General features: G+C 39.6%; 1 protein-coding gene across 4 annotated transcripts in view; it reads right to left on the reverse strand.

Moving 5' to 3' along the window:
* LOC308393858 (beta-1,3-galactosyltransferase 1-like) overlaps positions 1–23,438 on the reverse strand; it is a 197,818-nt gene that overhangs the window by 106,761 nt on the left and 67,619 nt on the right. For all 4 annotated transcript variants that reach the window (XR_013971041.1, XM_080877880.1, XM_080877882.1 and 1 more), the window contains exon 2: positions 10,798–10,853. The gene's annotated coding sequence lies outside the window, so the exon portion shown is untranslated. The remainder of the gene's footprint in view (positions 1–10,797; positions 10,854–23,438) is intronic.

The following is a 23,438-nucleotide window of genomic DNA, read 5'->3' on the forward strand; positions in this document are numbered from 1 at the left end:
TTTTTTTGCATATGAAACCGGAGGAGTTGTACTTACATCTTATGCCATCAGCTTGTCCTCGGTTACGGTTTCCTTCCACATAAAGCTTTGCAAAAATTGCATAAAAAGCGCTTGCAGGAACAAAAACATAATATTTCAGAAACAGGCTTTGCCGATCCGATCAGCTGTTCATAACACTTCCCACATTGAAACAGACGTCACCGCTAACTATCGCATGTCCGCCATTTCCTGCCCGAAACCGGAAGTGACGTCATTTTCGCGGAAAATGTAGTTTTTTACTTGTAGGCCTTAAAAGCCTATACTGGTGTTTTTATAAGTCATGTTTGACTTTTCTGAATAGTTGCTGGGATGCTTAGAACTCGGATTGCACTGCTGGAAATAGTTTATTTTGATGCACCTGCTGTTTTCTTTGCAAATTTGCATCATAGGATTGTTTTTTGTTTTTCCTGCAGTATATAAAAATTGCTGTATCTCCAAAATAAAACTATGAAGACACTCAAAATAAATTTCCTGTTGTTGTAAACTATTTTTTGCAACTTTTTTGTATTTAAAGTTTTGAGGGATAAACCTCTTAAATTTCTCCAAGTAGAAATATATGTAAAAAAAACAACAAAAACGATTTTCAATTTTTTTGTAGTTTATTGCACTTTTTTGTAATTAATGTAATTACTATGGACTTAATACATACATATTATTAAAATATGGGCTATAACAGTTGTATTGATGTATAGCAACTTGAAATGCTCCCACAAATGGCACTACAGCATGTAAAAAAATAATATAAGCTCTGGCGGACTTGGTTCTATGGTAGGTCTTAAAGGGTTAAATAAATATCGTCAAATAATCGAGATCTCAATTTCAGTGAAAATAATCGTGATTATAATTTTTGCCATAATCGAGCAGCCCTAATCTCACCTTCACCTTGAATCCATCTCTCGCTCCGATTACACACCTCAACATGATTTCCCCGTCCTCATACATACCCTGTACCACCCTCACATACTTCTCTGCCACTCCTAACTTCCTCATACACTAGAAACGTTCTTCTCTTGGTACTCGCTCATGCTTTCTCCAGATCCACAAAGACACAGTGCAACCTTTCCTGACCTTCTCCATACATCTCTATCAGCACTCTCAAAGCAAACATTTGTAGTGCTGTCTTTCAGCCGAAGCTATACTGCTAGTCACTGATTGTCACCTCTTTTCTTAACCTTGCTTCAAAAACTCTTTCCGATAGTAAATAACAGCACAGTGTCCCCTAACTGTGTTGTTCTCTAGTAAGTTTGACTAGTGTGATACTAATTGTGATTTAATGTCACCCTGTCAAAGAAGTGCTTGGGGCTTGTGTGTCTTGAAAAAGAATGTGCACGGTGTGAGTGGCTACTACTATTATACTGTATCCAGAATTTATTTACATAGGGGTAGAATTTCAACACACCCAGTTTTCTTCCATTTCTCTGCTAAATGGATTTGATCACTGAAATTTAAAATCTAGGTATTTAATTACTAGGCACCATGGTGCGACATACACACACACACACGTGCACACACACCCTTTCTTACTCATCAGCCCTCCACCTGCCACTAAGCTGAAAATAGATTTTCCTCTAAGGGCAGCGAGTTCAAGTTTATATTCCTAATGACCAACAATAATTTAACTGATTGACGACTGATTGTGAAAATCATCTAATGACTAGCAACCTCTGCACTTGATAATGCCATGCGCTGCTTCACGACTTTATTAAGCATACCGATCTCACTGCACGGTTAAATAATTCACTGCCATTGGCCAGGTGCAGGCTGATATTTCAGTGTGGTTGGCTGACATGATACTGTGCGTGACAAACTGTGCCCTGCGTTCACACTTAATTCAGGGGACGACTGCTCTGCATAAGGACAGCTTGGAAAGATGTATGAGCTGGGGACTTAATGTATTCATAGCGAAAAGGATGGAGAAATTGGTCTTGAGATGTGATAAAGCGCCTGCTGAGGTGTCTTTGATAAATTATGATGAAGCTATGCAAATAGTGCCTGGAGCAGCTGGATCTTCGGCATGTACTGTTCAATTAGCCTGTCACTGAGGTGGTAGTGTAGCACTTGGACTGGATGAGCAATGAATCCATTTATTACTGAAATTCATGATTACTTGATATTGAACATTATGATTAAATTAGAAATACTATTTAGGAGATCGGTACAAACCTAAATAAGAGATTAAACCCTTATTAACACTTTGTGCATGTGACCTTCATTAACACATCAACTACACACATACATGCTCTGGTCTTTGAATCTTTTACAGAGAACTGCTTTGCTAACGCTGCTAATGTGTATGAGATATAGGTCCCAAGAGCTTTCTTATCTAAACAAATTCAGTTTAGATAAGAGAGTTATGGACTAGTGCTCTAAAGTAGACTTAATTTTACTTAATTTTGCTGTTCAGATTCATACCAAATCCACTGTAACTCCCACAGTCCTAATCTGCAAAAAAGGGAAGAAGCTCAAAGAGCCCTCTCAGATATAGTCTCTTCCACCCCATGGCCCATCATCACATTCAGTCCCTTTCACTAAATATTTCACAACGAGCCCGTGCATTCAGATTTTACATTCCTGATATACAGTCTGCTGCCCAAAAAAACTCTCTCCAGCCCTCTGAAGTATGAGATTAGAGCAGCTTTGAAGGCCATTTTTTTTCCTTGTAGCCATAAAAACAAGGCACTGAAAAAAATATATATCCAACATCCACCGCAGCCAGATGTGTTTCTCTAATCTCCTGTATTTCAATTAGGTTACTACTACTGAGTAGAGTTTCTTCTTGGAGCTGTCCTCACTGATGGGTTTAGAAAATGACATTTCAGTGTAATTAGAGCTTGGAATATCATAATGCAGCAAGAAACAAAATGTGTCCAGCTGAAAAACTGCTACAATTAAACGTGCCGTAACGTAAAAATAATCTTCAAGGATGAAAATTGTAAAATATAGGCTGGTTAGAAATACGACTAATTTATTAATTTGGTGGTGATTAGATGAGTAGGAGTAAGCAGCAGCCATTGAATTGCATCAACGTCTAAAAACAGAACGGTGAGGGGAAATGAAAGCCAGCCATTTCTTTCTTTTACTCAGTGTGAGAGTTGACCTTTTCACACAGTCCCTGCCTGCGGCGCTAAGGGAAGTGCACATATGCAGGGGATTTGAACTTTAGCTTCCATGGAGCATCTGGCATATGTATGCTAACTGTTTAAAGTCTCTGCAGGATATTGCAGACAGTAGCATAGTGTGAAGAAAAACATACAGGATGACGGCTGATAGCGATGTCTTATTTAAACAAAATTTTGCCAAATGTTATCCACTGGCCACAAGCGCGTTGTGGAATTTGTAGCAACTGTGGCAGGGGTTAATAGTGAAATCTCACATCCTGAAATTCACTTTGGCATGAGCCTACTGAGCCTGTGAAAACAGCTGTATAATGTCTCCTTTGGCTCTGGAGGACCTTTTTAAACTCAGCTGGTATTAGATTTATGTCGGTTAGAAATATGTAGGGAGTTTTTTAGGCTGCATTACAGACTAAGGGGAGGGACTTCTTTAAAAGACGTGGGTGTATATTTAATGCGCTACAGAATTGCATTATGGGAAAGGATCCATGGTAAAAGAGTACGTTTATTTTGAATTCCACTCCATCAATCATAACTTTTTTTTTTTCATTTCATGTGCTTCTTTGGCGACCTGAGAGTGCTCCGTTGTAGTGCCATGACATTTCCAAATGTGCGTGACCCAATAAAAACGTCTAAACATATTATGTAAAAAGATTTTGTCTTTTGTAAGCTGTAACGAAAAAAAAGAAAGAAAGAAAAGCGAAGCACACAAAAATATGTGCCTTTCTCACCATCATTGGTAACATCACTGCACAGCAAAACTGTCACAGCTAAATAAAATAAAATAAATAAAATAAAATGTTAGACTTCATTTAAACTACTCTGAACCAATGCAAACTCTAATTATCAAAAATGAGACCCGGGGTGATCTCAGCACTGTCAGACCAAACCCAGCATAGTTGATGCAAAAACCTGTGGTCAACCCTACAGTACCTGAGCTGAGTACAAATTCCAATAGGCCTCTTGAGTCCAGATGAAGTGAGTAGTTAAAATGATTTTCCACATTTTGAAGGCTCTATAGACCTTTCATTGTTAGCTCTATAGTTCTAGAAGTCAGCACAGCAGCTTTCTAAAATCTGGCTTTTATTGAACTATTTTATCAATAACTCTGAAGAAAGCCGGGAAGACGGCCATGAAACACACTGGTTTTATTTGATCTAATATTTTAATTTGTGCCCATTTTCATTGAAATGAAGTTGAATTTAGTTAAAAGTTGAAATAGCAACTGCCTTTGATATAAAAGCCCCAGTGGACTTGAAAAACTGAAGCAATCACTTGAATCCTATGTCAGCAACCTGTCTGTTCTGTTTTACAGTACGCAGTCTTGTCAGACTGACTGTTAATTAAAAGAAGGGCTGTACTGTTGCTGAGATAGAAGAAGGAAGTACATGGGTGCTAAATAGAAAAGTTCCACAACAAAATGGCGACGAGGATGGGATGGTCCGTGTGATCGCTGAACAACGGTTCCGTGGACGGGCTGATCACCCCTGAGGAAAAAGGTACCTTTGTCCTACCAGCTGTTGAAGCAAAGGAAATGGAGGAGTCACAGAGCCGTGTGTTTCAGTTACCACCGAGATCATCGATTTTGAGGGGACTGCTGCAGATGGGTGAGTTGTAGCTAACTTTGTATACAGTTATGAGGAGTTTTTTTGTCTGGCCGAGCGGTGAAATGCTTGCTGCTCCGGAGTTCGAGTCTCTGGAGGGAAAATCCTGGGGTTCGAGTCCCCAGGCTTGTGTTCGGTTCCTGTGTTGTGCAAAAGAAAAGCAGTCGTCTGCCAGAGTAATTGCAAAAACACCAGCCCATCACAGGGAACGGTGGTTCAAGTCCACCGTTGATAATCACGTCTGCACAATACAGTGTGTGGAGTGACGGTATTTTAGCACTTTTCTGCCGGTAAGGGAAGAAGGCCATTGCAGGGGACGCTCTGAATGTAAATATGGGATCTAGATCCAGTAGCAGCGCTCCACCGGGCGGCCAGAGACAAAACTCAATGTGTGACTGTATGGTAAGAATTGAGTAAATGTGTGGTGTGTAAGATTGCAGAGAATGGTTGTGTGGGAAAAGTTGATGTGTGTGTAAAAACAGTGAGAAATGGGGCTACAAAATGTTGAAAATGGGGAACAAAAACAAAAAAAAAAGAGAGGAGTGTAGAAATGTGTGTAAAAGTTGTTTCCAACTAGAGGGAGAAGGTGGTACTGCAGGCCACCAGCTCCTCTAGGGTGGACACACGAAAAATTTCTTTTTAGCAGAATTGTTGATAAAAATAAGCAATAAAAATAGGAAGAGGGTTTGGTGTTTTTCAACGTAGAACAACTAAAATCTCTCTGGGATTTTAAGAAAGGGGAGATCAGAACCAGAGAGGGGAGATGTGTTGTTTCAAGTAGGGAGACGAATGATCAAAATGTCTCAGTGTGTCACTTGCAGGTGAAGAGCAGACCCGGATCAATTTTCCACGCGCAGCAGTCGGAAGCAAATTATAGGTTAACATGATTAGAAACACTCAAGCCAAGTTTTGGCTGAATTATTTTACAGCTTAACTTCCATGTGTTTGTCACCCTGAGAACACAAGCTCCAAGAATCTCTCCCTGAAGACAAGAAATGCAGTTCCAGACCAATGAGATGGATCTCAAGAGCTCACAGCAGCATCCTGAGCAGTGAAGAAAAGGTCCAGCAGCAGCAGCTGTGCAAGACAGCGACAGCAAGGAGAAAAATGGCATCATCATGACTGGATGGATGGATGTGCATTTCCAACGAGCTGCACCTTCACTGTGTGTGAATGGACCTTTGAAAAGACTGCTTGAGTTGGACATTTGCCACTTTCGGCACAAAAATGGCAAGATGAGAGTGTTAAAGACACAGGACAAAGCTGAAAGACAACTGACTCTCACTGGACTGCTGCAAGGGGGGGAGATGAGATGACACCACAGTGGAAGGAGCAGGGGAGGACATGGAGGAAGGCTGTTTTAGTGTGGGAATGAAATTTGGGTTTAGGAAACTGGGAGTAAAAACGACTGCCTTGCATGGAGAATTGAAAAGTGTCTGGAGCACCGCAAAGAGGAGAGGTACACAAAAATTACACAAACAGAAAAATGCATTAATCCTACTAACACAAACACACATGCAATGAAGCTCATGAAGATCAAACAGTATTTTAAGCATGCATTTCTGTTACCATCATCTTGTCCGGTTCACTTAGTGGGTTAAGAAGTGATACATAGACTAGTGAACTAGTATTATTTTTGGGGAGGGATGAATGAATCATTGCAGGGGTGAACAGAATGCTGCAGGAGGGTCAGATGAGTGGAGACTAATAGATTATTGAGTTTCTGGTTTCTGATGTGTGAGGGAGGTCTTATCATGACACACAGCTGGGAACATGGGGGAAAACAAACACTCATTATCTAATAGAATATTGCTGTTGTGTGAGGTGTGACTGGTGGATGAAAGTTTTGGAGATTTACTGATGCATTTTCCTTTGGTACCACTTTGAACCTGCCAGTTTTGATCTATTATTCTAAAAGAGTATGCTTAGACAACTTCTAAAAAGAGGCCTTCATATTTTTTGATTTTAACAGTGCACTGAGATTTTTTGCTTGGCAATTTTCTCTTTTTCAAGCAGGCCTGCAAAATCGGAATCGAAAGCACTACACAACATGTTGACCAATCGCAAGTGAGGTTCTCCAAAATTAAAATGGGCTCGGGAGAAAGCCACTTATTTGGGACAATCAGAAAACAAGTCCCTGTCAAAAAGGATTCAGCGAGGTAATCCAGTCTAAATTGTTTTTTCTTTTTTTGAAATGACGTCATTGCTGGCAGTAGAAACTTATTGCATCACGAGAGGTTCTACTGTCAGCAAATAAAAAATGGGGACTGACTGTTGACTGACTGGACACCAGTATGCAAGATTGCACCTCCACCTAGACAGTGACAAAAGGGTGGATGTATGTATGTTTCTTTTTACAGGAGCAGAAAGGTGACAGCAACAGGTTGCATGAGCTTTTGGGCCGTGCTGATTTAACCTTTTAATTGCCACTTTCTGTGTCTGTGAATTTACCAGCGGTGTGTTATTCATGACCTTGTATTGTTTACAGTGCAGAGGTCACTGTGAGAAAGTGTGCATACAGATGCGCAGCGTTAACATCTACATCACTTTTTCCACAGCAAAGGGTTAATCGTGGGATCTAATCACATGATTTACAGCAGGACACACCACTGGCTAATGTTTTTTCTTACAACAGGGCCTGGAGTGAAACTACTCCAGGGGAGAAGCCCTGGGAATTTTTAACAGACAATGCACAACTTCATTGTGCATGTCCAATTGTGATAAGCTGACAGAGGGCAAAAGAGGGTTTTCCGGGGAAGTTTTCATTTTAAAATTGCAGAGACCGCGACATGAGAGATATGGAAGGATTGACTGAGGCGCAGATGCAGACCATGACCATGAGAGAAGGCTTCAAGAGGACCATTGAGAAGCAGGAACCATCTGTAGGACAGCAGACAAACGACAGTGGGCTGCACCACTGGGCTTCCAAAGGATTGTCACGAGGAGATTTTGAACAGCAAAATCTTAAATAAAATGAAAGAGTTTCGCCGTTGAAGTTGAGGAAGACAACTAAGGTGTACGACGTGCTCTGCCTTAAATCTACAGCCGCGTTGGAACAGAAATCGAGGAATGGAGAGAGCGTGCCAAGCTCCAAAGGTGACAGCGCAGAGGGAGATCAGCGTTGGAATTATGACTCTGTAAACGGCACAGACACCAGGAGCCATGACCGTGACTGGAATGACCACCTAATGCTGCTTCACTTTGCCATGCAAAGTACTTTGACACTCTGGAGAAGACCTTTCCTCTGTATCATTGTTGCTGCCATTTGCATGTGAGAGCTTAGATTGTGGGGAAGATTAAAGATGAACAAAGGGTGGTGGGAAAACAGTGAAGTGAGGATACACAGTGTGAAACTCCTTTAAGTGTACAATAATGTTGATGTGATATACAGAATGTCAGGAAAGAAATTCTGGTTTTAATGTGATATAAGAATCAAAGGGTGGGATTGTATAGGAATTTCTTTCATTTATGTATTAATCACATTATTTTTGTATAATGCCTTGGTGCCACTGGATTTTAACATGTCTGATACCCATACTGAAGACAAATGGTGGGGGTGTAGTAAGGAAGTTTGGGGAAGCAGACCAGAGTCTTTTGTCTCTTCGAGGACTCTGGGAAGTAGCAAGGGAGTGTGAACCTTAAGGTGTGAAACAGCTGTGTACTGCCTTTTGTTCCTGGAGAAGGTATTTAACTGAGAGCCATGCTAGGCTCAGGGAGACTCTGCTGACCGTCTGTCCCGCGGACATGCAGGGGCTCCATCAAGCTTGGTTGTCTGTTGTCTTTGTGTGTTTGGATTAAAGAATGTTAGCTACTGCTCACTGCTCGTCTGCAGGCTTTATTTAGACTTAAATAGACTTAAATAATTCTGGCTGTATATTTGACAACAGTTATTTTATTTGGTCAAAGGTAGCCTTGATTTCACCCAGTGTAAATAACAGTATAGACTAGTTCACCACAATTATGGCTGAAGATGGGGAAAAGCTCCCCATTTCACATAGCTCCAAACTGTAGGAAAGTGAACTTCAGATAAACCTCATATTGTCTCTAAAGTGACGCCATTTACTAGCATCTATATTTCTTCCCAGTCTTTTCTTTTTGTTACTGCACTCTCTCTCTCTGAAGAAGCTTTCAATCTCAAACCTATTTTTCTTTTAAAAAGACACAAGGCGGAAACAGTGATGGCAAGAGGGCAGCACACTGATTTTGCAAGGAAGCCACATTAAAAGTAATTTCATCACTTACTAAAATCCTTATGTTATGACTAATTACACCATAACCATTTAAACTTAATGAAAATTATTAGACAAAGTGTCATGGTTATGATGGCTAATAACAAAATGAACATTGAAGGAAGTATCATCTCTTTAAGATGTTTCTAACTCAACTGCCTCCATTCATTTAGCACTACTCCTTACATCTGTTGAGTACTTAACAGATGGGAACATATATTTCCCATCACTTCAGTGCACTCAGAAGCATTCTGCTTTTCTTATTACAAGACTTTCCTCATTCTTTCACTTAGTGCACAGCCCAGTAGTAAGAACTCAAAGCAAGAACCTTGATCCAGACCTTTGTATTGTCACCAGACAGATTGCAAAATAAAGGTATAGAACAAACCTGATGTTCAGATGTGCCATGAGATGACATTCACGCATTATTACTGCAGTAGTAGTATTGTAAATGTGAATACAGTACAGTTAAAAATTACAGTTACAAACTGTGGGCTTAGATGCGTTTTTCCAATATACTCCACCTTACTACCTTTCATAGGGAAATTAAGTTTAATCCACTAAATTTACTGTGCATTTAGAGGAGAATAATTCTGAAACCAATCAATAAATATTAATATTTTTTTTCTAAAAACAAAAGAAAAAAAAACACATCTATTTTGGCCTTCTCCAAAAATTGGGTTTAGGATAGTGTTATCACCTAGGATGACTGAGATCTCATCAAATCAAATTACTTTTCAGGATTTAAACCTGCTCCTCGAAATTTGGCTTTGATAGCAGGCCCCTCTCTTGGAGGGGTGCCTGTATGAGTCTGTGATGTGTTTAAAGAAGGGCAAATAAGTCCATTATTATAATTTGCTAGAACTATATTGCTGTAGATTCAATGACTTCAATGGACGTTTGGATTTTGGATTTTGGATGTGACAATGGTAAAATATTTATATAGCAAAAGATTTGTGCGACACAACATGAATAAAACAAGTAAATATCACCCTTTATACCTTTGAGAGAAGCTACCAGATGTAGTCAGTTATAATTAAGTTAAGAAGCCTTGGCTTCTTAACTTAAGTTAAAGGACATTGTAGAAGGGTGTAGCATATATCTGAGCTGTTTGAAGTCTTTTTACCCTGCATGTGTTAGAGAAAATCCTAAATAAATTCAAACTTGTGTACAAAATTCTTTTTTTTAATTCATTAAAGATGTATGCTATTTGATCATTGAAAAATAACAGTTCAAAGAAATCAAAGAAAAAGCCCAAAATCACTGTGTAATTCATGCACTTGATGAGTAGAAAGTAACGTAAACTTCTACCTACAAATAGTAACAAAATACATTTGCACTTGTTTTGTAACATTTTGACATTTTGTACTTTTATCCATATATGCATCATTATAATATGCAGTGCATTAATATTTCTGGCCCCACAGTACAGGGAGACAAGAATGTCTTGAGAAAGAAATTGATATACTGGGAGGCACCACACACCGTGTTTTCTCTTCAATTATTAATTTAGTCATTCTCTTTGAAGACAAAGAGAACACAAGAGACTTAAATGCATGCAGGGGTGATAAAGCCTCTGCTTCATCAAACAGCAAGATTGGCCCGGTGAACCTCAGAAGCAACAATAGGTTTTATTCAAGACTTCAATTCTCAACTCCCTTTGGCTTTCTTCCAGCCAAAAGCTCTGAAATACACCACCACTGTGTCTGCCTATTATGGAAACCCTTTTAAAACCAGAAACAGGCTACACCCATGAGTGAGCAGCAATTTGACAAACGGACAGGAAGCTGAGGTCAGTGTAGCACACCATACCTGCCACAGCTGGCTCTCATCCAATGTAATTTGTGCCCCGTCTCTTCATAACATCCCTGTAAAAATGAAAACACAAAAAAGAGAGAGAAAGCGGCAGGTCAGACGATGTAATGAGACTTGAAGAAATAAAGTATACAGGAGAGGACAATGGCAGATTATATCGCATGGAGTATGAGTGGCTTTCAGACTTAAGTCTTAACATTTTAAATAATGTGTTTTATTGAGGCTGAAACATCACCGGGAATCTCTAAAAAGAATCTCTTTAACTAGAATAAATGAATTTTCATTTACTTAAAAGCTGAACCCATTCTGTCAGAAAATAAAACAAAGAATCAGCTTGCACTTCTCTAAACTGTGCACACACAAACGCTTTCCTTCATGTAAAGTCTCAGCTGAACTCAAATAGATCTTGACGTGAGTTTTAAGTGTAATCAGCCAATGCTTGATCAGTATGCTGCAGCCACCGGCACTATCTCCCCTAACTGTGGCAACAAACAGGAGGAGAAAGTGGAGGGATTTATCGGCATATGCTCTTTCATGAGAACTTATCATTCAAGACCCACTCACGCCCGGAAAAGGTCAAATGAAATTCTCTCCTATCAAATTAAGGTTTTCAATTGATTAATAAGCCTCAGTGGCAGATGCTGAGCCTGCACATGGTAAATTTCACAACACTTTCATGTTTTCTTTTACCCGGTGTGCAGCACCAAGTAATACAAGCCTAATTTGAAAATTATGTGAAAAGGAAATATTTCAGTCACAGGACATCAATATGACCTGCTTGGATGTCCTCCTGTTGTGTCTGAAATCACTCCTTCACCACATTCATCACTCCCATTTTAGTAGGCAGGTACTACATGGTGAAAATAAACCATGTATGTTGTATACTCATGACTCAGTGCAGGACTGACAGCTGTAAAATGCGTTGATGGCAATATTCTACCCAGCATGTGCTTTTGGGACTTAACAAGCTAATGGATGACATCACAGTTTCTATGTCCACCTTTTATCGTGTCAATATTTACATCCATAGAATTGTCAACATTTCCCAATGAAGCAGCCCAGGAACATAAGGTGATGTCCTCAAATGTATTTATTTGTTGTTATTAAAACAGCATGCCAAAATCAAACTTCAAATCAAATTAAAATCCCTTCAGGTTCAGTTTTAGTTAATTATCAACTCATGATTTCAGCTCTCTGGTGGTCTCTGAGATATTTCCATCTTTTACTACAGAACTACACAGCTAGTAACTCTAAAATGAAAATAATAAATCTCTAACAACAGTATTTACCTTTAAGAGAATAGTACATACATGGACTTTGTTATTTGCCCTGATATTGTATTCATTACATACATTCATTTTCCATCAGGCCATCAGACTGCTGAACACTTCATAGACACCTCACCTTCACTTACCAGAACTTCAACACTATGCACTCCATACTGTATATAAATGCCACTTGTTTTGCACATTTCCAACTGCCAACCTCTGTATATTTTATTTTATTGTTTATTCCATTTAATTTTTAAAAAATATAGATAGATAGATTGATAGATAGATAGACACACACACACACACACACACACACACACACACACACACACACACACACACACACACACACACACACACACACACACACACGTAGATATACATATTTAGTATACACATTCAGTAATGCGCATACACTCTTATATTGTACATATATTATTCATATAATTCTCAGATTTACCCATTCTTATATTTTGCTTGTTCTTATGTTATTGTATTTTTGCACACCTCTGTTGCTCGTGGAGCTTGCACACAAGAATTTCACTTGTATGTACCAGTACCACATGTGATGCGACAATAAAAGTGATTTGATTTTGATTTCATGTCACCTAAAATGTAAACCTGTTTGTCCATCACCTGTTCAGCTCTGATGATTCAGTAAGGACATCTCCTGGTTTCATCTTCATGTTTCCCTCTCACCACATATCCAAACCGATACCATGACCAACAGCTTTACAGCTGTGGCTCCAGCAAACATCAGCTGATACTAGAAAGTAATATTAAATAAATTCTAACAACAGCTTATCAAGCTTAAACGTGCTGCTGTTGTTTAGCGCAACATCCGCTGGTTTCCTCTTTCTGGTGCAAAATGGGCGATAAACAAACGAGACAAAAGCCGATCAGCCGATCATTGATCAGTTTCCCGACTGAAGTAGCAACAGGAGAGGGAGAGAATGAGAGAAGAAGAGGCAGCTGACAGCGTGAAGACGCAGAATAACTCCAGCTTTGTATCTTTTTCCATTCTAGCTGAAGTCCGGGATAAACTGTGCTCCTTTTCGGCTCAAAACGCGTAATATTTTCTCTGAATATGGGACAATTAGGCTTTCTACGGGACAGTTGGCAACTCTACTAACTAACCTTATGAATAAAGTTCACTATCAGTAACATCATAGCACCCACCCAGCTGTATAGAAATTCTGTCATGCTAGCTAGTACGCAGTACGAGTTATTGTAACTGACTGTAAAAAGTCAGCACAACGAAAATAAACTCCACCTAAACTTGGTTTATATCTGACCCAGATAGACTGCAGGTCATAACTTCTTACCTGAAGTTCAGGTCACCTGACAAGCGGCCGCCTCGGATCTCTCCTTCTCCTGCCTCCCCTTTCCCTCATCCACCTGCTGGCCTCTGTGGAAGCTCCAGCATAGCCACCACCAAACAACTGAGTTATCTGGCCAATCCACCACCTTTCATTGTTTATACCGTTACAAAAGAAACCAAACAAACAAAAAAAACCATCGGCCCATAAAAACGAAAAATCACCATCAGTTAACCCTTCAGTTAACCCTGGGGTGCCCAGGGTTGCCGACCCCTGCACTAGAGAGCATGACGGAGTTACTGTCACACTGCTGTCAAGGTTATAGGAGAGAGGAAGCGCCACGTCAAAGTCAGGATGGAGGCCTGTCACTACCACTGCTAACAGGCAGGAAGCAGTAGAAGTAATTGGGAAGAACTTCCTGCCCTCAAACCTGAGTGGGTTGTCTCAGCCGTCGTGTTGAGTCAGTCACTCGATAGGAGCTTAGATACACCGAGCTGTCAGTTCAGCTCTGAAGTAATCACATACCTCCATTAACAAGCCACTTATGCACCAAAAACCATCTCTCACAGTGTGAACAAACGCACGTAACATGCTTGCAGTAGTTCCAGTGGGTCAGCTGATTAGCAGTCACCTTGTACCTTTCAATAATAATAATGCACTTATTATCGCCTTTTATATATGCTCTACTGGTGGAGCTGTGCCTTACTATGGAAGCTATTTCACACTTCTTTCTAATACATTTGCCTCATTGTGAAATCATTCTTCTGCTTTCCATTAACATAATTTTTCTGATGCCTGGGAAGAAAAAAAAAACGGGCCATTTGCAATGCATTACCACCCCCCGTCACTGTGCTAATCAGCATAATATGAATTATTGCTATCATTACAGTGGGTGGCTGAGAAATAACAGTGGGTCTTAATTATTCAACAACGAGGAATAATAAAGGGAAAGCAAATGCACCTTTAGTTTGTGCTGCCAACAACCATTTCAGTTTGTATCTCTCTCCCCCTTTGGGAGAACAACTCAGCTGTGGTTTTCTGTTGTAGGAATCATTTCTAAGGTCATGTGACTGATGAGAATGCCCCGACCCTACCTGAATATATTCTGCGTGTTGTTTGTGTTGAGCAAAGAAATTGTCAGAATAAGGGCCCAATGAAAATGTCCTCTGAAATAGGATTTTCGTGTTAGATTTTTTGTTGTGTAATCATGATTGTTTCTGTGGCCAATAAAACACCATCTTCTGCTTCCCTATTAACCAGCTGACCAATCATACTCTTTTCTCCACTCTGTAGAGTCCACTGTGGACTTTACTTCATCATCGTGGAATACAGCTGGCCATAGTGCTTGTTCAGCTCTGAAGAGCTGCTGTAAGTTAAGAGCTACTCTAACTAGAACTGTTGCTATGCTAAGTTAACAGAGACTGCAAAGCAGAACAAGAACCACTAGCTGGAGTCAGTGACAGTCTAGTTGAGGGTTCCTGGCATAACTTCACTTACTTCCAAGGATAGAGGAAGGATGAGTTGAAATGTCTACAAGCAACAGTTGTATTTAAAGAAAAAAGCTTTGGTATATTGCAGTAAGAAAGATGAAATATATGGTTACGTAGTTCCAAGCCGAGTGTTGTCTGAGGCAGTAGTGTTAAATAAATGTATAAGGAGAGTGAAGAAAAAATATGCAGTGCATCATGGGGAGCCTTAGCCTATAGCAGGACAACAAAAGTTTGATTTATACTTGTGTTGAAAATCTATGTTGTAACCTACGACGTAAGCAGAGACCCCTCCAGTGGTGCAGGTCATGTTACATGGATGGGTTAAAAGGAGTTTTCTGGTGACGTCAAAAAAATATCCCACTGAAGCATACTTCAGGCATAAGAAATAGTTCTGGGTCACCCAATTCACCTCTAACTACAACCTTTGTCAAAAAGGAAAACTTCACTCCTAATCTTAAAAGTGGAGCGTCAGTGTCTGTCTCCAAACTAGGACATGACCTCCCATTCTACTTTTAGAAATTCTAGGAACCAAAAGTTAGCTATCGGGATAGATGATACTCAAGGGTCTTTAAGAGATTTAAGAGAAACATTCACTAACATAGCACCAATATTTAAGTTTTAACCAAGTTGCAACTTGGGCTGAAAAATGAAGACAATGGGAAGACAAAGTTACACTAACTAAAACCTAACTTCAGGCTGGCTCCAAAACCCATGAAAGGGCACCAAAGTCAGCTAAATGCCCAGCCAAATAGCATTAAAAAGTGTGTTATGTTCCCTATTCACGGGATTGTGCAGCTTGACAACCATGCCTGCTGTCATTCACTAAAACTGTTATCCAAATGTAGTCACTTCTAACTCGTAAATCAATTAATAAAAAAAGAAATGGCTGTGGTCAAAATAGTGACTATATCTGTTTTTCATAGGCTGTGGTTTCTAAGTAAAGTACTATACTGATCATGCCAGACTACTAGACTGTTTCCACTTGTGCGACAATTCATGTATTCTTTAACTTTCTCTGTCATTTAGAATTAGCTCTTTGCACATTTTTAGGGTAAAATATGTCAAGCAAATATGCATGTGAAAATATGCACTATGGTGAAGTCAACAGTAATTAGCCTCAAAAGTGACAAGGACATATATGAAAAGCAGTGCCTAGCACTGTTGAATGCCCAACTGTTTAAAAACCAAGGAAGAAAGAAACAACAGAGGAATTAATGCCAATTAAAACCTGCTGTATTCAGCACCACATTTCCTGTTAGCTTTAATAAGCCCTGGGTCACTGCTTTTGATTGTTTTCCAATGATCTAAGCTCAGATTATTCCTGTAAGGGTGTTTCAATTGGTCTTTCCAACTCTCATCCCCGCTCTGGAAGACATGTAATATATATTTTAAACATAAATTATATCTGGATATCATAAGTTGAGGTTGCCAAAGTCAAACTCATTATGGTTGACTTTTCTTGAGATAAAAGCTTTAGCTGAATCCACAAATCCGCCAGTACTTCAGGGTTTCTCTGACCTTTCAGAATGAACTGCCAATCAAATTTCAGTTTGTCTTAATGGAGACATGGTGATTACAACAGACATGATTCACAGCTATAAACTGCTGCCCTTCAAAAGGAAATTAAGTAACAAAAAGAGTGAAATGGCTTCAGTGAGATGATTCCCACAAAATACAGAAAAACAGAGTAATGTTTTCATTAGGGAATCAGTTTCTCTCTGCTAATGATCTAATGGCCAGTAGACACATCTGTAATCACTATCATTTGTCTTCTCATCCTATTGACAATCCTAATTAATAATTAGTGCTGCTAGCCATGAAACAGGTGCTTATAATACAGAGAGCCTGTGTATGGTCTGACAAGTTGAAAGCATTAAGATCCTAAAAAAACACAGAGAGTAAAATTATGCAAACAGTCCACTGAAAGACATCACAATCTGGTCAATTATCATGAAAAAACCCCTGAACTCAAGGGATGAACCAATATCATGTCTACACATAAGAGACAACTTAGCAAAGAACCAACTTGAAGTTGTATCTTCATGCACGTTGTTACTAGCAGCATTATTTGGCGCCATTTCTTAGTTAAATCTATAAAAACACAATTGTTCAAGCACAAATGGACTTTAATGGAAGGAGTTATATTTGATATTTTTTGTCACAGAGGTTCTGCTCAACCCTTACTGCTTACTACTGTTACCTGTGCCAAGAGACAGGAAATTCAAGGTACACTTTAGTCCTCTGCTCAATGAATTCATTCTGAAATTGAAAGTCTGACACATATCCAGATCATATATAGTTTTGTGTCAAACTAAAGCTCTATCCTTCACATAAGCACCTGTCAGCTAGAGCAGGGCGATATGACCAAAAATATTTACCACGATATACATTTGAAAATTTGCGATAACGATATAATTGACGATATAATTGACACTAGACAAAATGCTTTACAACTCCACAACTTTATTAGTGCAAAAAACCCCATCAATGTATTTTCACTTAAACAAGCAGCTGTTTTTTATGTGCATTAAAGTTATATAAAAATGTAACAGTGCAAATTCCTTGCTGACAGTTTAACCGAAAGGCATTTCCAGTGGAAATTGGCCGACATATCCTCAGCATAACCATGTATAATATCCACAAAACTTAAAAAGAGCTTATACACACACAATACGGTAATATTATGTTGAAGCACAGTACGTATCACTCCGCGAGGCTCCTGCCTACGATAGCCGTAATGCTCCGACAATCCATCAAGCGGTGCGGGTTCGTAGCTTAGCAAAGTCGTACTAAAACATTTGACAGATTTTCGAGCGCCGTGTACCACAGAAAATCGTTTCGAGGTCAGTAAACACAACCAGAATTCAAACATAAGGCACACGGGACTATAAGGGGCACTGTCGATTTTCAGAAAAATCAAAGGATTGATTTTAAGTGTGCCGTATTTTCCAAACAACACGGTAATAACGACGGCCCGCTAGCATGCTCTACCAAAAATAGTGCTTTGTTGTGTATGTGACAGACGAAAGCTAAATCAGTTCCACACCACTGAAGTTGCAGCATTTTTACAAACCAATTCTGGTTCATCCGCACATGGCGTCGGCACTGCACATGCGCGTTTTAACTATATTCTATTGCGATATTTCATTTTCCTATCGTGGCCCAAAATTACACCGGTATTACCGTGAACGGTATGATATTGCCCAGCCCTACTGTCAGCTTTACATAAATGTCTCCTTTCTTAGCTATGATCATATCAGACTTCTGAGAGTGACTAGACGGCATGTGGACTGAATCGCTGCAAGTATTCTTAGTCCCGGCCAAACAACCGAAACTACAGGCGTAAAAGACTTTAAAATAGGTGTCATGACAACCAGACAGGTCCGCACACAAAAGAAAAAAAATAAACAAAACACAAGAGAAGTAGAAAAACTAAAATCTCACAGAAGATAACAAAGGTGTTTCTGGGGACACATTAATATGACAGACCAGCTGCAGAAGGATTCCACGGCAACAAGCTTACAGTAAAAGAAGAGGGTTCGTCAGTGTTGTGAGAGAGAAATAGGTACAAAGTTAGATGTGTGCTTATCACTTCAACAGCTGTTCCGTTAGGTAACTGTCTCTCTTTTGTGATTCATTTTTAGCTTTCGCAGCATTTTTTTCTGCTTCCTTTGTGTTATTCAGCTTTTGCTTTTGCAGGGTTTTTCTAATTTCTGGTATTTACTTAAGTTGCACTCATTTTACCCCTCAAGGCCACCATACAACAGTGTCATTAAGGTATTAACATCCATAATTATGCAACTGTTTGCTGTGTATAATTTCATGGTTACATAGATTCCACACACTTGCATTTGTAGTTTAAGTAATTTGACAAAGAGACAAAACCCAGTAAAGAAAGGCACGCGCATTTTGTTATTAATAATAATTATATATATATATATATATATATATATATATATATATATATATATATATATATATATATATATATATATATATATATATATATGTATTCATTTTGTAGTCTTGTAGTGTCATATGGTAAATGGTAAATGGACTGATTCTTATATAGCGCTTTTCTATTTTCCCGGAGTACTCAAAGCGCTCTATACAACATGCCGCATTCACACGCATTCATACTCCGATGAACGCATCGGAGTATATGACACCACAAGACTACAAAATTAATACACAATCTTAAAAGATTATTTAACCTATTCACAGCTCTTTAATGTTTGAGTATTATATTTAAAAATATTTTATGATGTATTACACAACAGATCAATGATTACTGTAATGTTGTTTCTGCAGTTATGCTTCAACACTTAATCAAAACCTTTTCCACAGTGAATACTGAAAAATTGAAATATCTCTCAGATAAATACCACACATCAGGACACAGTTGTGACTGGACCTGATAAGAGTTCTGTCGGGTTTCGCAAAGGCAAATCGTGTGGAGTGAGTGAGGAGTGGACCCAAATGCAGGCAAACGGAGACCAGAATGGATAATAAAAGAAGGCGAGCCTTTATTTTGCCTGGTACACAACTACAAACAGGCAGAACAGGGAAAACTAACCAAAACCTATACTGGGAAAAACTAAGCATGAAATAGCACGGACCTGAAACTAGACAAGTAGGCAGACTGACGAAGAGTAAAGGACAACACGCACTATAAATACTAGGGGTGCAACGATACTCGTATCAATATTGGGGTGGCTGTAGCTCAGGCGGTAGAGCAGGTCATCTCCTGATTGGAAGGTTGGTGGTTCGATTCCTGGCTTCCCCTAGACTGCATGCCAAATATCCTTGGGCAAGATATTAACCCCAAATTGCTCTCTGATGCATCCATCGGAGTATGTGTGTGTGACGATGCTGTCTGTGTTGAGAGCTCAGTGGATCTGCGTTCGACTACTCCGCCTAGGCTGCACTGTCGAGTGCAGATCCACTGAGCGCAGGGCAAGCTAGCAAGACAGAAGCTAAGCTCGTTGCAACATGGCAAATTGAACCTCCCCCACCCTCATTCAGATCTGACCTTTGGAACTATTTTGGTCTTCATGTGAAGTATGACCCTGAAGGTAAGCGCATCATGGACAAAAGTAAAACAGTATGTCGGATGTGCTACGCAATGCTCAATTACATGGTGGGAACTACTGCGTTAGCACAGTTTGCTCGTTAACGTGTTGACGCCGTCCAGCCCCACGTACTGGGCGTTCCGCGGAAGCTCGTTAACGGAGATTTGCCGTGTTGTGGCGTTAACGTCATTTCAGATTAACGCTGACAGCACTAGTGGGAACACAATGAATATGACTGCATATTTACGCCGACATCATCCTAGTGCAAAGACAAGTGGGAGCAGACAAAAACAACAAGCACGCATGCTACAAACTTTACCCGAGTCATTTAGACAGCTGTTAGCACATGATTCTCCTTATGGGGACCTGATATGTTTAATATGCTGCTGAGAGTATACCCCAGAAGAAGCGTGTAGTATAGCTTTTATTTTTTTGTATCGAAAAAATATCGAACCGTGACACCAAAGTATCAAACCGAACCGAACCATGAATTTTGTGTATCGTTGCACCCCTAATAAATACATAGCAGGTAATGAGGGGGAAACGCACAACAGGAGGGAGACAAGTCTGGGAAAACTCTGACATAACGAGACACAGGAAGTAAAGCAGATTATACTGACAAAGGACCAAGACTATCAAAGTAAAACAGGAAACACTGAGGCTGAACTCAAGACACATAAGCTAAACACAATGACTTTTCCCAAGAACACAGAGGAGGCACAGAAACAGAACAGGAACCCCAAACCCAGGAACTATAAATATAACACAAACAGAAAACCACAACTCACAGAAAAAAACTTAAACCAAAAACACAACACGCTAGGTCGCAGACGCAGGACCATGACAAGTTCATTCAGGCAATCAAACTGGCGACAGAGTTCCTGATGAATTTGATAACAAGTGTCTGTTAGAATCCACCTTCATTATGACTGTGGCTGTTACTTTAAGAGCTTCATACGATGAATGATTAGAAATGCTTGTGACTTTCCGTTTTAATGGAAATGACATGGATCTAATTGGAAATGGCCTAGATCTTAATTACTCTAATTATGCTCTTGGAGCAGACAACACATAGTATACTTGTTTTAATCCCAGTATTTTTAATATAACTATATGCTTAATTGGTTGACCTTTTTAAAGCTCATGGAATTGTCAAAGCTGTAATTAAGAGTCCCATTAGAATCTGAGATCCCGTCAATTAAGTCCTTGAACACAAAGATTTAGGTCTCTCTAGAAACCCTCAGCAGCCATCAAATGTCAGCTAATGACAGTCAAAAGCAAACGTTCAAAACAAAGTTTGAGAAACGGTCCGAGCAAAATAAATGAAAAATGTGAAGTTATGGAACAGAGTTACACAACAGAGAACACAGGTGAAGACATGCTCAACATCCATCTACAGTATTCATAAAACACTTTGTGCTCACATCTTATAGATGGTTTTACCAGTGGATGTTAGAGATGGCCCTCTTTAGTCTGCCTATTTTTCAAAACTGTTGATGCATAGGAAATCAAGACAATTTCACATTTGTCAGCCTGACTCTATTCCTCCTCCTCCTCCCTCTGCCTTCAGTGTTGCAGTGCAGACAAGCTGCACTTGGGAGACAGAAATGGGTCATTTCGCCCCAGATCGCCTTTGTAACCTCTCAGTTCATAATGACCATGTTTAATGAGTGAGGCACTCTCCAAGGCATTCTTGAACATGGAAAATGGAAGTATGCCAGCTTCCCTGTTACAACGCTACATTAGTTGCCTTTCAGCAGGAACCACATGTTAGCAAGTTACCCCAATCCCACTGTGCAATGGGTTGAGTGTTCTTCTGGTTTTATTGATGGGCCAGCCTGTCAATTTGAAGCCTGGGTACTGCTGCGAGATGCACAAGTTTTATCTAAACACCATTAGTGGAGCACACTGCATCTGACACATGACTGTGCAGACAAGGTATGAATCCCACATCAAACTAATCAGTATAAATTATAATAATTCTAGTATTGTGCAATTAGCTGCTCCCTCAAGTTTCAGCAAACCCCTAAAAATCTATTAATAAATAAATTACACAAACTAGTGAAAGGAAAAGTAAAGAGATGGCACACCTTCAATTCATATTAATTGCTGTACACACGTACACTCAGCAGCAGCTGCAAGTATTGCTGTCAGTAATGGGGACATATCATGCTTAATCCCAGATTCATTTTTATTCTTGAACTGTACTACAGCCTTCTAGTTCACCTTGAAATGAGCCATATTAGCTCCATTGCCTCTCCCTTAAAGCCAAATATCTTCTGACTGGCTGCTTTACAAACACAAGGTTGATGAGGGGCAGCCAGTCAGAAGGTTTACCAGGACAGCAGGTGGATTGGGCTTTTGTGCTTACAGCCAATACTCTGTATCTGGGATGACCATGTCAGGGATATCCCCTCTTTTTCAGAACCAACAACAGAGAAGAAAAAGAAAAAGGGCTCAGAGGGATTACTTGCAGATACACTGACCTGAAACCTTAACCACATTTAATGTGAATGTCCACAATTTAAGAGTGTATATGTGACAAAAGGAAAGCCATAAAACATCTCCTTCAAATGCAAACTTCAAAGCTACCTTTGTTTAGACTGCTATTTTGTCTCTTCGTCTTTTCAATCTAGATTTGTGGATATTTATATAAAAATTAAAACTCATTACCTGGTGGTCACTCAGCTGTAAAACACTTTGAATTGCACAGACATGTAGAATTCTGCTACATAACTCAAGTTTGACACACTAACTGATATAACTGTAAAAAGCTGACTGCGTTCTATTATCAAACTATTCTATAGAACATAATACATAGGTTTTCAGCCTAGGCTTTATTGAACTGCACATGCATAAATATAAATATATATAGGGCTTTGGAGTTGACGTCACGCCGCAATGCATTGTGGGAGCGCGGCGCCATTTTCGGGGTCTACGATCCAAACAAACTCACTGTTGGAACGGCGACGACGACAAGAAACATGTTTAAAAGCAGCTCAAAAGAAAACGGACGGTATAGAGACCGATTGCGTCCAGAGGCGAAGCAGCGGTATTTGAAAAAAAATAGAGTGCATCGCAAATCTGGACCCATATGACATACGGCAGTGGAGTAAAGACCCAGACGACTTACCGCCACTGTCCTACCCCGATATCTTCACCTATCTTGTTTGTGGAGTAAGCGCTTACACTGCGAACCAGTTTCGTAATTACAAGTCACTGGAGGCGCACATCCAATTTACAAATGGCTGGGTGCAAGATTTGGCTATTTTCAAGCCGCCAAACTCTTGAGTACGTCGTCAAAGTAAGTCAGCTGGAGTGCATCGAGTGAAATAGCCATTTTCCACCCCCCACCATAATTAATGTTATACATTTATCAGTAAACTGCTAAAATATCGTTATCATATTATGTGCCCATAATTGTAAAGTAGATGCAAATTAACACATTGATAATCGGGCAAATTATTAACGCCAATTTGTGTCCTC

The sequence above is a fragment of the Rhamphochromis sp. 'chilingali' genome (genome assembly GCF_963969265.1).
Source record: "Rhamphochromis sp. 'chilingali' genome assembly, chromosome: 3".
Taxonomy (NCBI): Eukaryota; Metazoa; Chordata; class Actinopteri; order Cichliformes; family Cichlidae; genus Rhamphochromis; species Rhamphochromis sp. 'chilingali'.